Genomic DNA, 15,226 nt, shown 5'->3' with positions numbered 1-15,226 from the left:
CCCCCTCAGAATGCTGTGGCTGGAAGGTGGGAGGGATTGAAACAGATGGAGCCAATAAGGATTTTATTAAAGACACTCCAAATATGCTTTTCTGCAGTCATGGTTTCATGTTTGATTCTGGAATGATTCATTACCCACCCCCAAACCTGGAAATTAAAGTTGGCATGCTGCTCCTTTGTCTATAAAACACACACCCTTTTTTCTCTGAAAGGACCTTAAAAAAAAAAAGGAAAAGCAAAAAAAAAAAAAAAAAAAAACTGCCCTGAATCAAGATTATCTCCTAAGATTTTAATCACAATCTCAAATAGAACTATTCTCAAGAGTCTACCATAGGGTGAAATTTCTTTTAAGTACTTTCATTTTCAGGGAGGAGTTTTTATACACATGCATGCACACAGATACATAAATGTTGGGAAGCAAAAGGGAATTTTTACACATTTCCAACTTAAATGTTTCATATTTTTATTGCAGTGGCTCTTTCATAGGAGTGTGATTCATTGTCAAAATTCATCAAAATTGTACACTTAAAATAGGTGCGTTTAAGAATTCCCGTCGTGACTCAGTGGCTTCAGGGCCTGGTGTTGCTGTGAGCTGTAGTATACGTTGCAGGTGCGGCTGGGGTCCAGTGTTGCTGTGGCTGTAGCATAGGCCAGCAGCTACAGCTCTGATTAGACCCTAGACCGGAACTCTATATGCCACAGGTGCAACCGTAAACAGAAAAAGAAAAAAATAGGTGCCTTTATTACATGCAAATTATACCTCCAAAGTCTTGGGTCCAAAAGTAAAAAGCAATTCCAATTTTATATTCCTTTAGTATTTTTGTGTCTGTCTCCAGCTTCTGGTATTTTTATTACAAGGATTTTTGTTTGAGTACAATTAGGATAAGCAGAGCCATTATCAGAAGCTTCCTGTTTTAGGACTAAGGTTTAGCCAGGAAATTAACTTTTAGCCTTAAATTCATGCGATTTTGAGGAGAAAAAACGTAGATCTCTGAATAACAGAGTTGTACAGTACGTAGCATCTTGTACAACTTGAAAACTCAGATAAACCCCGGAAATCAAAGCTTTCCGTGGCAAGCCTTAGCAAGTGGTGAGGAATAATCAAGGAATCCATTGTGGGTTTTGATCACCTAAAAAGGTCTGGTTTTTAAGCCTATCAAACAAATACTGGCATTTAATATTTGAAGCAAATCCTAGTTCTGTGTATTTCTTTTCTGTTACATGTTTCTGGTTCCTCTTGATAACCAAGTCAATCTTTCATTCTTTGAACTAGTTCCATCAAAAAATCATTGATGCAGCCCAAATTGTCTAGCTCTGTTGGGATTTAGGCTCAATCCTGGACTGGTCCAGGAAATTACTGGGGGCAGCCCTTGTGCTGCTGGTCCAATCCAGGATGTGCTGGGTGTGAAAACTGAGACCCACTCAGACCTTTCGAAGACTAACTGATGTCTTCCTCCCAGCAGCCTGGTCTCCCCAGGACCCAAAAGAAGGGGGGGCTGGCGGATCTAGAATGCTGGGTTGGGGAGGGGAAGTCTGCCCAGGCAGTGTTCCCTGAGACACCCCCTTTCTTTTGACCGCCCCTCCAAGTCAGAAACAGACAGGTTCTGAACAAAGCCCAGCTTTTTTCTCTGCTCTTTTCATTCCAATTCTCCCTCATGCTCCACAGTCACCAGCCTGCTTGGCTGGTGAGAAATTCTCAGCCCCAACTTGGACGTGCCTGTGGACACACAGTAGCAAATTCCCACAATGGACTCCCTCCGGCGCCCCTGGCCACAGCCTAACACAGAAAGTTCAGACCCACATGGATGCAGAGGAAGGGGCGTCATTTCTGACAACCTGCCCCCCTCACCAAAACCTCCCAATAGATTAAACAAAGGAAAGCTTGGTCTTAATGAGATGGGTATAAAGCACTCAGCATCTGTGCGCTTATTGAAAGGGGGAGGTCTGATTGTTGTTGTTGTCCTTGTCCTGAGGGTTAGTAATGATGCTGGTGAGGCAGAGGGTACCAGTGAACCCGCTTTCTTCATGCAGCAGCCCCCAGATGCTCCTAATGGACACTCATTGCCCAGGTCCTTCCCATGTTCTTTCTGTATTAATAGCAGTAAGAGAGTTCGTTACACAGTTATTTCAGTTGGCAGCTTTTCCTCTCTTCCCTTCTAAATGTTCATAGTTTACCAACTTTGGAGTTCCCGTCCTGGCTCAGTGGTTAGGAACCATGAGGTTGTGGGTTCGATCCCTGGCCTTGCTCAGTGGGTTATGTATCCGGCGTTGCTGTGAGCTGTGGCGTAGGTTGCAGACGCGGCTCGGATTCCCCGATGCTGTGGCTCTGGCGCAGGCCAGAGGCTGCAGCTCTGATTCAACCCCTAGCCTGGGAACCTCCATATGCTGCAGGAGCAGCCCAAGAAATGGCAAAAAGATTAAAAAAAAAAAATAGTTTACCAACTTAACTTTTTATACTTTATGTCTATGATTTCATATAATCTCAGGCCAGGGCTCTTCCTTTCCTGGGAAACAAGCTGGTTGTCAGTCTCCATTGATCATTCTGCTCCCACCCATTCAGAGATTCTAACCCTGGTAGGCAATGAGGTAAGACAGAGCAGAGCCCCCGTACAGGAGTGCTGACTATAAACACTCTGGCTCAAATGTTAAGACTCCCTTTGGCATTCTCTTGTGCCAGGAGTCAACATGGATTCATCTGGAGTCCTTCACTTTTCCTCCAGAAAAATGTTATCTAATTTGGAAACAAAGTAATATACTGCACAATCAGAGGGGAACAGAATCCAGCCAAGGACTGTCTGTATCACTAAGCAGAGCCACGCCACATACTCACCATGCACTCGTTTCATCCCCATCATTCAAGTGAATTTTTTTGTTTTTTGTCTTTTTTCTATTTCTTGGGCCGCTCCCGCGGCATATGGAGGTTCCCAGGCTAGGGGTCGAATCGGAGATGTAGACTCCGGCCTACGCCAGAGCCACAGCAACACAGGATCCAAACTGTGTCTGCAACCTACACCACAGCTCACGGCAACGCCAGATCGTTAACCCACTGAGCAAGCGCAGGGACCGAACCCGAAACCTCATGGTTCCTAGTTGGATTCGTTAACCACTGCGCCACGACAGGAACTCCGTGAATGTTTTTTGTATCCATGGGAACTCAGGTCTCTGAAAACCAGGAATGAGTATCAGAAACACTGGCTCTGCCATTGATGAAGGCACTTAACAGAAGTAAGCCTTGGATCCCTCACCTGTAAACTGGAAATAGTAATACCTTCCACGGTGATTCCTTGTGAAAGGCTCATGATGTCCCTGGATGGCTGCACGCACACCCAGGATATACTAATGGTTGCATCTTACTCACACTCAGAACTTTAACTATTTAAATATTTTCCCGTTTAAAACACAGCATCCATTTTCCTCAATTTGCACATTTTTTCCCCATTTCCCTCAGCACATGACCCTTTTTCATTCATTCATGTTCATTCTTATAAAATCAGCCGTAAAGGACAGGAAGTTTCAAAGAACTGTATCATATAAAAATATGCCCTGTGCATCCGGCATGACATGGCATTCTGCAGCCCAGGAACCCACTGATAATAACAGTCACCAGGGCTTTGTCATCAAAATGAACAATGTAGATGGAAAGCTCTGGTTCCCTGATGGTTATGCTGCCAAGAAGTGGCTCCTGAGTGTTGGATGCCTTTAACTGAACTCCGGCTTAGCCAAGACCCAAGAAGTGAATGTTCGAACAACAGAGCCCCCTGGAGAAAACACCAGTGTCTTTGCCTATTAAACAAGCAGTATCCTTTCTTATATTAACTTTCCTGCCTTTGTTTTTTCCTTACATTCATCAGCATTTCTTCCTAATTGCCAAATCATAGCAGACAAAAAACAGGGTTTTAGAAGAAAGTTCATGTATAAAAGAAACTTCTCCTGAGTCCCCTTGGTTATCCTTCCCGTCAGACCCTCCCCCACCCTTAACCCAGGATGCTGTGACTGTCCCCTCCCCACCCCTCACTGAGGATGCTGTGACTGTCCCCTCCCCACCCCTCACTGAGGATGCTGTGACTGTCCCCTCCCCACCCCTCACCCACTCCCCACTTCCTGTGTCCTCTCCAGTCTGTTTCATTCACCAATGCCAGTGAGACCTGACACACAACCCTGATGACATTTTTCCATACTCATAAATTTTACATCATGTATGTTTTACCACAATTTTTTAAAAAGCCTTGTGCACACATACTAAAATGGTACGACACAGAAAGATGAGCATGGCACCCACCTGTGCAAGGAATGATGTGCAAATTCATGAAGCATTTCAAATTTTTATTACAAAATTTTTTAAAAGAAGTATAAAAATAAAATGTAAAAAGCCTTCAAAGATGCTCCACTTCTTACCCAATCATAAAGACACCGATTTGAAACGTGCAGCCCTGCCCAACCAGCATCCACCCTAGGATAGTTTTCCAGCTTTATCCCACACATGCCGCATTGGTTTCCTCATTGTAGGATGTGCCTGCCTCCTCCTTTTCTTTTCAAACTACTCTGGTTCAGTGATCTTTTCGGCTGTCACTTCCTGTGGGCCTCCCTCAAGCTCTTTGCCCCAGACTAGACCTCTAGATGGTGCATCTGAATGTGTGTCACAGCCTTTATCTTGATTTGCCTTGGTTGGTGTTTATTCTCAATAGTGAGATCCCTGCAGGGGATTGTGGTTTACCAGTTTCTCTCTGTCTCTCGGTGCCAACACAGGCCTCTTTAGTGAGAAGTATTAGTAAATATTCCTGGTTTCAACTAAATGGTTGTATATCCAAAGAGGAAGTTTGGTTAAATGTCTGCATATGGAATCGAAATGAATACTTAATAGTCAGCGTGCAGATGGTTATATCTGGAAAATTCAGAATGAATAGTCAGACAAGGAAGAAGATGTATAAATAGAAAAAACACATCTCATTTGCTCATGACCTGTGGAGCCAGATTCCAGACACTCTATTATGTGATGAAGGTCCAGGATGAGAAGACAGGGTGCCTTCTTTGAGAAGCTTGCAGCCTGGGGCAGAGAGGGGGGGACCTGTGGCCACATAGATGTAACAAGCCCTGTTACTCCTAGCCACCTGGGGTGGAATGTGGCTGATCCAGCCTGGAGGTAGTGCTGAATGGTTAGCCCACTAGGAGAATGAAGGGTGTCAGTGGACAAGCAGCCCTGGACACTGGAAAGATGGAAGGTCAGAGTGCGGGGAGCCTTGTTGATCATTTTGAGAAGCGTGACCTTTCCATGGAAGGCAGCCTTGGAAGGGGAATGAGAGGGTCTATCTGAGTTTGGAAACCTCCCTTGAGGAGTTTCCATTGTGGCTCAGCGGAAATGAATCTGACTAGCATCCATGAGGATGCAGGTTTGATCCCTGGCCTCACTCAGTGGGTTAAGGATCTGGTGTTGCCGTGAGCTGTGGTGTAGGTTGCAGACACGGCTCGGGTTCTGCATTCTACCATTCCAATTTGACCCCTAGCCTGGGAACCTCCATATGCCATGGGTGTGGCCCTAAAAAGATTTGAAAAAAGGAAAAAAGAAACCTCCTTTGAAAGGGGAGGTGGAGGATGAAATGGGGGTGTGGGAAGGAAAGCAAAAAGGCAGGCAGCCAGGAGGCTACTGGCAGATTTCAGACAGGAAGTGAGGCAAGCTTAAGTGAAAATGAGAGAGAAGGGAATATTTGAGAAGTCCAGAGATTGGCTCTATGACAAGTGACAGCTCCTGGAGTGGGGGATGGCTGGCCTGCCCTCTCTCCCCTACCCTCTACCCCCCCAGGAACCTCAGCTAGTTATCAAGTTGCCCCCAGCTGGAAGAGGCAACCTCTGTACAAGTCACAATTAGGGACTCTATTAATTTTCTGGAACTAGAATCTGCCTCCTTTATACTATAAAGTCAATTAGCTTTCAGAGGCTGTCCTTTCAAGCACAAGATTAGGAATGCATTAGAGAAAAGCAGTTAAGATCAGAGTAATAGAAGGGTTAAGATGGAATTCCCATCCTGGCATAGTGGTTAACAAATCCGACTAGGAACCATGAGGTTGAGGGTTCGATCCCTGGCCTTGCTCAGTGGGCTAACGATCCGGCGTTGCCGTGACCTGTGGTGTAGGTCGCAGACGCGGCTCGGATCCCCCGTTCCCATTGCTGTGGCTCTGGCGTAGCCGGTGGCTACAGCTCCGATTAGACCCCTAGCCTGGGAACCTCCATATGCTGCGGATGTGGCCCTAAAAAAGGCAAAAAAAAAAAAAAAAAAAAAAAAAGAAGGGTTAAGATATTTAACTTCTCCAGGCCTGTTTGCTCTGTAAAATGAGAGGGATAATAATAGCTCTATTTCACAGAGAAGCTACAAAAATTAAAGAACTTAATGCATGGAAATTGCTCAACACAGGACCTGGTATAAAACATGTGTTCAAGAGGTCAGGTAGTAGTATTGTGGTTTCCCTGCCTTACCCTGTTGATGAAGAAGGAAGAGAAAGTATGAGGGTTCCTCAGCTCTGAATACTTGATCGGTTACAACAGGGGCAAAACCTTTCTTCTTGAATATCAATAAGGATACTTCTCAATTTAGATGCACATTCCACCAAATTTGAGGAAAGCATTTTGTCTTTTTATAGGAAGATCTGGCAATTCTGCTCTTGTATCAAGAATGACTTCCGTGCAGCACCCACTCTTATCTACGTGCCATTCTCTGGTGGGTCATGGTCAGAATTCAGAAATTAAAGATACAGGCGGTTAAATTGATGGAGAGGTGACATATATTAAGTCATCCTCTGAAAGTTTCCTTTGAGGAAAGTTCGTCTTTCCTTTTGGAATGCCCTTCAGAACATTCATTCACTAGGACAGTTTCAGTTTATTCAAATTTCAGGGATATCTTTTGTTGTCTCTGGTCTTTTTTTGCTGTATGAATTTTAACAGAAAGCAAGAAAAAGAAAGGAGCATCCTTGAATTCCACCATCTAAATTGTCTACAGTTAAAATACTTCTCACTGCCCTGGGATATACAGGAAATCTTCTCAAGCGTTGATTTTCTGTGTTTAGTTGGGGATACTTGGGTACAGACACAATACTTTTTGTTTTATGTTTTGGCCGCTCCCACAGCTTGCGGAAGTTCCAGGCCAGGGATCAAATCCAAGCTGCAGCTGCCACCTATGCTACAGCCGCAGCAACACCAGATCTTCAACCCCCTGCACCAGGCCAGGGGTCAAACCAGCACCGCCACAGAGACAAACCAAATCATTAACCCACTGCACCACAGCAGGAACTCCCAGGCACAATACCTTTAGATTTGTCATTACTTTGGATGACTTGTGATTTGATCCTTCATTGAGGACTTTTCTCCACATGTGAAAAGCACAGTAACATCTTAGCAGAGGGAATCTGGAAATGGTGACCTGTGTTTCAGTAGCTTCTAGGAGAGTCTTAGGGTTCCTTTAAAGCACTGGCAAGTCCTGCAGTTCAGCAGCCTTAGGCCAGCAGGACTGAGAGGGAACCAGTTCATTTCATTTGAAGCCTAAGGATAAAGTAAACGATAATGCAGTGGCAATAGTTTAACAGCAACTATCCCTAGCTAACTGCTCTGAAATAAGCACATGGATCACAGGCCTTCTCTGGACCAAGGTCCTTTTCTCCAACTCAGATAAAACATTCCGGGCCTGCAGGCTCTTCACAAGGTACAGAAAAAAAGTTGGGTGCTGGGGGAGGCAGGGGAGGAGAAGAAGAAGGGACTCAGAGGCTGCCAAGCATCCAAGTCATGCAGAGGACAGGCCTGAAGCAACGAAAGAAACTGCCTCTCTAAACCCAGGGTTCACGGTTCAAGCCCAAGCAAGGCCAAAAGGGTGCCACCCTTGAAAGGGGCAACAGAGACCTGGACAGAACAGGAGAAAGCAACAAACCCGTCATTAATGGATTATCTTCTTTATGAGGTTTCTCAGTTTGGAAGAAATAACACTTTAAAGGTTTTGAGTCAATTAAAGCATTTAGGGCTGCGTGCTACAGACAAGCATGCCCCAGACTGACAGATGTGACCCCCAGGAGGAGCAGAATCATCCTGGCCTGTTCCATTTGTAGGGAAGAAATTATTCAGTTTTAAAAGACTTAAAATCATTTTAACTCAGATGAGCAAAAAAATACATTGTTGTTGCTTTAATTTTCTGTAATGTCCTCATGTTGTCCTGGGACCCTCATTTCTGTGTTCTTGGTTTGCGCTGAGGAGAGATTTAAGATTGCATTTAAAGTTAACTCTCTCTTTTTAAAAGTGTTGCTTTCAGGTTAACTCAGTTTCTTGGGGCAGGTGCCTTCTCTCTCTGTTTCCTGTCTCCTTTGCAGGATGTAAGGGGCCTGGGATTATACCAGGCTTCAGGGTCCATCTGGGTTTCCTGGGGCTGCTGTAACAAGGTCCCACCAACTAGGGGGCCTCAAACAACACAAGTGTGTTCTCTGACGGTTCTGGAGGCCGGAAGTCTGAAATCCAAGCTCCGGCAGGGTTGGTTCCTTCACAGGAATCAGGGCAGAGGGGGAATCTGTCCTCTCCTGGTTCTGGTAGTTGCTGCCAGTCTGGTGTTCTTGGCCTGTGGCAGCACAACTGCAGTGTCTGCCTCTGTCTCCACCTGGCTCTGTGTGTGTGTCTTCTTACTGTCTTAGAAGGACACTAGTCATTGGAGTAGGGCCTACCCTAGTCCAGTATAGCCTCATCTTCATTTGTTGACATCTGCAAAGACCATACTTCCAAATAAGGTCACAATCACAGGTACCAGGGCTTGGAATGTCAACATATGTTTTAAGGGACACACCTCAACCCACAACAGGGTTCTTACAGGTCTTTGGTCTGATGGCTGATCTGGTCTGATCAGTGCACTTGTGTCTGCTAAGGTGCTGAGGTTGGGAGATGTCAGTTGTGGGTTACCAAGGGTCAGGATCCCACCACCCCCCTCTAGTCCTAAAGTGACCCACTCAGCCCCAGGCTCCTATCAGCCCATGTGTCCTTCCAGCGTCCAGGCTGCCTGCGGGTCACAGAGCACAGTGGTGCCTCAGCCCCATCCAGCCACCCGGGTGCTCCCCAGCACTCCATGGAGCTCACATGCCAAGTTGATGCAAAACCATCACGGGCATCTTGACCGTCAACCAGTCTGCACCTAGGCAAGCAGGAGCCACGCTCACTCCAGCCCCTATTTTTAACCATTAAGGGGAAGCCAAGACACTTGTACGTGTGTTTCCTCAGGGCCTTTGTAGTTACTGTGTCTTCTGCCTGGAGGGCTTTTCCTCTGCATAAGCACATGGCTTCCCTAAGTTGATTCAGGGCTTAAATGCAGTCTCCAGGGGCCTTCCCTGCTTGTCCCACCTAAAGGAGTATCTCCCCCTCTTACTCCATTCCTTTTCCTGCTTGAATTTTCTTAGTGAAATAGTATTTCTGAGCACTAGGCTTTCCCACAGGTAAGAATGATGTTTTACTTATTGCTGAACTGATTTTTGAGCTCACACTAAAGAGCTCTTTCATCTTTCACTTATTCAGTCATTAATTCACGTGACAAATAATAGTGCTTGTCCAGCATATTGTCAGAATATACAACATTATATGAGGTTAGAGTCTTTACAGGTAGGAACCCTTTTTTAATATTGAATCCCTAGCACCTGGGCTACAGTCATTATTCAGTAAATCTTTACGTGAATGAATGAATGAAGGTTCCATGAGAAAGTTGATCGTATAAGACTTTCACCTCAATCTTGCTGTAAAATTAAATGTACAATTTTTCCGTGGAATCGTGCCCAAAACTAAACATTGAAAAAAAGCTATACCAACAGTAAATAGCATCAGGGCTAAAGAAATGTCATCTTTTGAAGAAGGTGAGTTTTTTATTTTTTTAATAGCTCATGATTTTTAAAATGCTGGTGGAGATTAAGATTATCAGGAGAGAGCAGACTTCGAATAGTTTGTGATTTCTTGTTACTGCTGCACAAAGGCAGCCGTGCTACAGAATGCAATCTAATGGTTCTCACTTCACCTTTCTAAGACAGAGGCAGATGACCAAAAAGAAAAGTGGCTTCAGACCCGTATTCAAAAATTCGCAATCCAGAGCTACTTTATAGCTGTCTCCATGGTGCAATAGAATAGTGTTCCCAGTCCAGCCCCAAGCCACCAAGAAAAGTCACCAAGTATGTTCTGCAGAGGCTGACATTCTCATTAGGGCCAGTAGCCATAGTTTCTAGGGCCCACAATACTTTTAGGGACCCATGAAAATGTTTGAATTTTTTTTTTTTCCTTTGGCCACCCCTGAGGCATGTGGAAGTTCCTGAGCCAGGGCTCAATCCTGTACCACGGCAGCAACCCAAGCCACAGCAGTGGCAAGGCCAGATCCTTAACCCACTGAGCCACTAGGGAACTCCTAAATTTCTTTTAAAATCAGAAGAAAAAATAAACTTTGAGGTGGAAGAAAATGTTTAAATATATTATATTAATATATTCAGCTTTACCAACACAGTCCTAAAGTATTGGCTTGATTTTTTTTTTTTAATTGAAGAAAAGGCCCTCCAAGGCAAAAGGGCCAAGGGGTTATGAAAGTTATAATGCAGCCCTGCTGTTAGGTTCCTGGGGTTAAGAAAGCATTTCTAGACAAATTTCCAATTAGAGACATTGCAGTGTTTTCATGCCAAAAAAGATAAATCCTCAATTATCTAGAAAAACATCTTTTCCAGGCAGAGTCATTTCTTTAAGATACCTAGGGTTCACAATAACATATTTTAGAAGAGAGAGGAATGCAATTGCCCCATAAAATAATCTGAAGCCCTTATTGTCTCTGAAACAAAGCACACAGCGTGATGCGGGGAGAAAATGACTGCCAGTGCTGGGAAAATGCATTTTCTCCAAGGTGCTGCAGCCACTGTAATTTGCACCTTCCAAAGCGGAGACAGTAGCGCCTTCGACATGTACAGGCAGCTGGAGGAGGAATGATAATAACAGGGCTGGAGGGTGTGCCCAGCTGGGAAAAGCAGCACGCAGCTCGCACAGCCAGAGCTGCAAGGAAGGCCCCAAGCTCACACTGCAGAAAGGGGCCCTCAGCCTTCATTAAAAGGGAAAGGAAAATCCATAGTCATCTAGACCCTGACTGAGTGCCAGAAGTCACTTGATTTATGTGAATTAGCGAGAGATGCAGGATCAGAGCCTCCCCACCTTCTGTACTTTGAACAGTCCCGACCCAAGGCACCAGGAGTGATTGACAATGTGGGGCTAAGTCCTCTGTGACCGTGTATTATCTACAAGTCAAGGTAAACACCTGAGGTTCCTTCAACTCTGCCATAGGACATAGTTTCAAGAGTGGCAGCCTCTACCACACACACCCTGATTTCTTACCGCTGCCTGATTCAAAATGATCTGCCCTGAACCGAGCACCTCTCTGGGCCTCTTCCGATCACTGTAGGGACAATCAGAAACCACTCCCTCGATTAGAATCTACACTCCATCCTCTTCTTAACCATATCTTACCCCTAACTCCTAGACCCCTTCTAATTAAAACACCCCTGGCCTGTTTGGGCCGTGGTGGGCTGGGGGAGGAGGAGGGTGCCTGCTGTCCCCAGATGTGTCCTATCCACCTTGATATGGAAGGTGATGAGGGGGAGGGCGGGGTTTCCAGCTCTAGAAATTAAGTGCTTATTTCTGCTAAACTTCAGGCTCATTTCAGTCCCTCAATGTCCCTTTGACTCATGATCCCGCCATCTCACGTAGAGCCACCCCTTTCCACTAAATGCCAGGTGACACGTTGGTCAGTGTGCCATGGGTGTCCTTACCCCAATTACCAAAGTAATAAAATGTCAGCCCAGAATCCTACCACAAACATTCTCCCTCAAAGCTAATACCCACCAGTGGCCAAATTCCACCCACAGCTCATCTTGTCATAAATATCCCTCTAAAATAGGACTCTAATCTCCTGAGCCCATACAGACCTGCCTTGACCATGAGGGGTGCCCCATAATGTGCTTTGTTGAAAGGTAGATGGCCTCTGCCTGTGTTCCCCCACCTAGGAGGCTGTGACTCCAAGCTGAAAATGAACTGGTTTTAGAGGAACAGCAGAGCATAAGGTGTTGGGGGAGAAACAGACTTAGATACCCACAGGCCTGCCAGGTTGCACCTGTACTCCAGGCATCCAGGACTGGAGCCTGTGGCACCCAGGGCAGCTGCCCTTGCAGTGTTCAGATTCATGTTCTGATGCTGTCCATTTTGGGGTTCAGCCTCAAAGCACTTAGGCTCTGTCTTCTGGATGTCATTTCAGGCATCAGGGCCCCAAGATGTGAATTCTTTATTATGTTCATTATACAACATGGTGAGCAAATTGAAGCACCACCCCCGTCCCCAGTGCCCTTTCTGGAAACAGCTCCCCTCTTTGTGTGCAGTCTCATGGTCCTGGGAACTCCATTGCAGTCCTACCCTGCCTCAGTGTCTGTTTCCTAATGCTTTCACGGTTTACCCTGTGCTGCAATCTTAGGCCTTGAAGGATTTTTTTCTCTTCGGTAAGATAGCTGTAGTGGCCTCTTGGAGTAGGAATTACAACACAAGTGAAAACTCAGGAAGGAAATCACTTGTTATTCTACTGAATCATTCAGTTTGACATTGTCTGGAAATACAACATTTTTTTCTTCCAAAATCATTCCTGTGCTTTCCCTGGCCTGTGCTTCCTTATGCTGCTCATAACCTGTGTGAGGTCAGCACCCTGCTCTCCTCCTTTCCCATCGCCCCAAATTCCGCTGCCCCACCCAGCAAGTTACCTTCTACTGACCATGGGCTAGTCTTGGCTAGAATACTCTTCAAGAATTAAGAAAGAAACTGAAAAGCTGAAATTCACTCTTCTTATAGTGTTGGCTACAGCTTAATAGGGCTTTCCAAAGCCTAAAACAAATAAATTTTACCTGAAGCAGGGCATACAGTTTAGTCATTTTATACACAGGATTCTATTTCTGCTGCTTACCAGTTAAAATGTAAAAGCAGGTGTGGAATATAAGCCAGTGAGTAAGAATCAGGTCTGTTCCCGCACATGGGACATGCAGACCATACACATGTGTTCTCTTCTCCAACAGCCTGGAGCTGGAGGCACATAGCTTATATTTACAAGACTCTGAGAGGTAAAATCCGACTTGCATTTATAATGAAGTAAATACAGAGCCCAGCTCTCTGGTTTGACTGATAGGTACATCCATTTTTCTGAAAGGTCTTGTTACTTTCAACAGAGCCTGTTATTCTTCGCCCTGAAAAATCATGCGTATAAGCAGAGCATCTGAGGCTGCAGAAAAAGGGCGCCAGGCTTTCTGTCTCATGTCTGACAGCTTGAGCCATTCAGGAGGACATAGGAAATCCATTCTTCAGGTGTGTGTGCTCTGTAGGATGCCAGATGTCTGGTGTTTTGGAAATGCCCAAGGGATTTTAAAAGAGAAATGAGGCATATTAAAATTTTGAAGAGTTTTGTTTGAGCAAAAAATTGGTTTGAATCTGGTAGCATCCAGTGTAGCAGGAAAAAGGGGAGTACCAAGAAGCTATACAGAACAGAATGAGAGCACTGAAGTTATACTGGCAAAAAGACAGATGGGTTATTTCCAAGTTACAGAGAGATTACCTGACTAGTGTTGATCAGGTGATAAACTGGTTTAGGATTCTATTTTTGGGAGAGCCAAAACTATAATTAAGTCTCAGTTTGGTGACCTGGAGCTTAGCACAAGTGACTCCATTTTGGGTCTTTAGTTTTTTGTTTGTTTGGTTTTTGCAGCACCTGTGGCATGCAGAAGTTCCTAGGGGCCAGGGATCAAACTCGAACCATAGCAGCAACCCAAGCCATAGCAGCGATAATTCCAGGTCCTTAACCCATGGAGCCACCAGGGAACTCTTGTTTTTAACGGGGATCACATCTTCCCCTTTGTATTGGAATCACAACTGTAGTACATTAACCACTGCAGTTTTCAAGCTAGATTTTAGGAATGGGAATGATACACACACACACACACACACACACACACACACACACACACCCCAAAGCTCAGGGAATGATAAGTTTATACAAATATAAAAGTAATGCTTTCTTTTTACAAAATAGCATAGTAAGCTAGCATCTTCACACTAAGACATTTCTTTTTGTTGACTTTTCTGAAAAAAAATCCAGTTTTGTGGTCTCAATCCTTGGAAAAGGATTTACAAGTTAAAACATAGCACAGATAATGTAGAAGGAAAAGAAGATTCTGCTTCTCTTGGCAGATTGCCACTTTGTAATTGAGTTAGTATATGTCACAGGTCAAGAGCTATTTAAATCACACCTGCATATTTTAGTCCCGCCTTCCTTCATAAAATAGAAAAGCATATAACAGATAACAATGAAATTTCATTAGTGTCTTTCTTTCAGGAATTAATAAAATGACAGAGTACATAATTTATACATCAATTATGTATGTGGATTTAATTCTAGTTGTTCATCTTTTGAAAGGCAGCTGGTCAGCAGGACATCACTGATCTAAAAATGTTGCCTGTAAGAGAGGGAGGTGACATTGAACCTAGATTCCAACATTTCAGGGCCCTGCCTGATGTTTAGCATTTGATCATATTAGAATTGAGGAGTGAGGTTTATTTGTATGGTTTCATTTTGCTTTTTTAGATTAATGCTCTTGGCTTTTTGTTGTCATTTTTTTCTTTTCCTTTTTTTTTTTTTTATTTCTTTTGGTTTAGGTTACTTCCCATTTATCCTGGGAATAATAAATGCTGGAACCTGTTCAGTCTCCTGTTCATACAAGTATGGCCAAATGGGAAAATTAACCACATCATCTACTCTCTCAGTTGAGATCCAGATACTTAGCACTAGCCCTGAGCGTGGTCATTTAGGATGGTTGCCCGCCCAGCAGGACTCTGGTCATGTTTTCCAGTCTGCATCATGTGGCTACTCACCCATCTCATTTCAGTCTAATTGTTTAAGAATTATTGAAATCTTCACCCAGGCAGTGATTCCAAACCCACTTCCTATTCATATCATTAGGTCCCATATAACCCCTGTTCCATGTCCAAGGCCTGTAGCGGGTTTATGTAGCAATGGATATTCCACGTTAATAGATGAGTATCAATTTAAGAGCTACACAACAATATTTTCCAAGATGAGTGTGTTTTCAGTAAAATGGACAGACTGTCAGGTAATAGTACTTCTGAAAATAAATGTATAAGGATATCTGTTGGATCTAAATTTGCTAATCCTC

The 15,226-nt window shown here is 44.4% G+C and overlaps 1 protein-coding gene, 1 long non-coding RNA gene and 1 pseudogene across 7 annotated transcripts in view; 2 read left to right on the top strand and 1 right to left on the bottom strand.

Moving 5' to 3' along the window:
• Positions 1–15,226, top strand: part of CNTNAP2 (contactin associated protein 2) — a 2,042,838-nt gene that overhangs the window by 1,985,669 nt on the left and 41,943 nt on the right. The gene's annotated exons all lie outside the window — the stretch shown is intronic.
• The window catches only part of LOC146400099 (uncharacterized), a 58,139-nt gene that overhangs the window by 22,030 nt on the left and 20,883 nt on the right, over positions 1–15,226 (bottom strand). The gene's annotated exons all lie outside the window — the stretch shown is intronic.
• LOC146400100 (U6 spliceosomal RNA) lies at positions 4,228–4,324 on the top strand (annotated as a pseudogene).

The sequence above is a fragment of the Sus scrofa genome, chromosome 9, assembly GCF_054392235.1.
Source record: "Sus scrofa isolate SSC_HxYL_T2T_F1_AM1 chromosome 9, Sscrofa_HxYL_maternal_Yorkshire_Landrace_v2.0, whole genome shotgun sequence".
Lineage (NCBI taxonomy): Eukaryota > Metazoa > Chordata > Mammalia > Artiodactyla > Suidae > Sus > Sus scrofa.
Note: the sequence above shows the minus strand (reverse complement) of the source record. Positions and strands in the feature narration are given on the sequence as shown.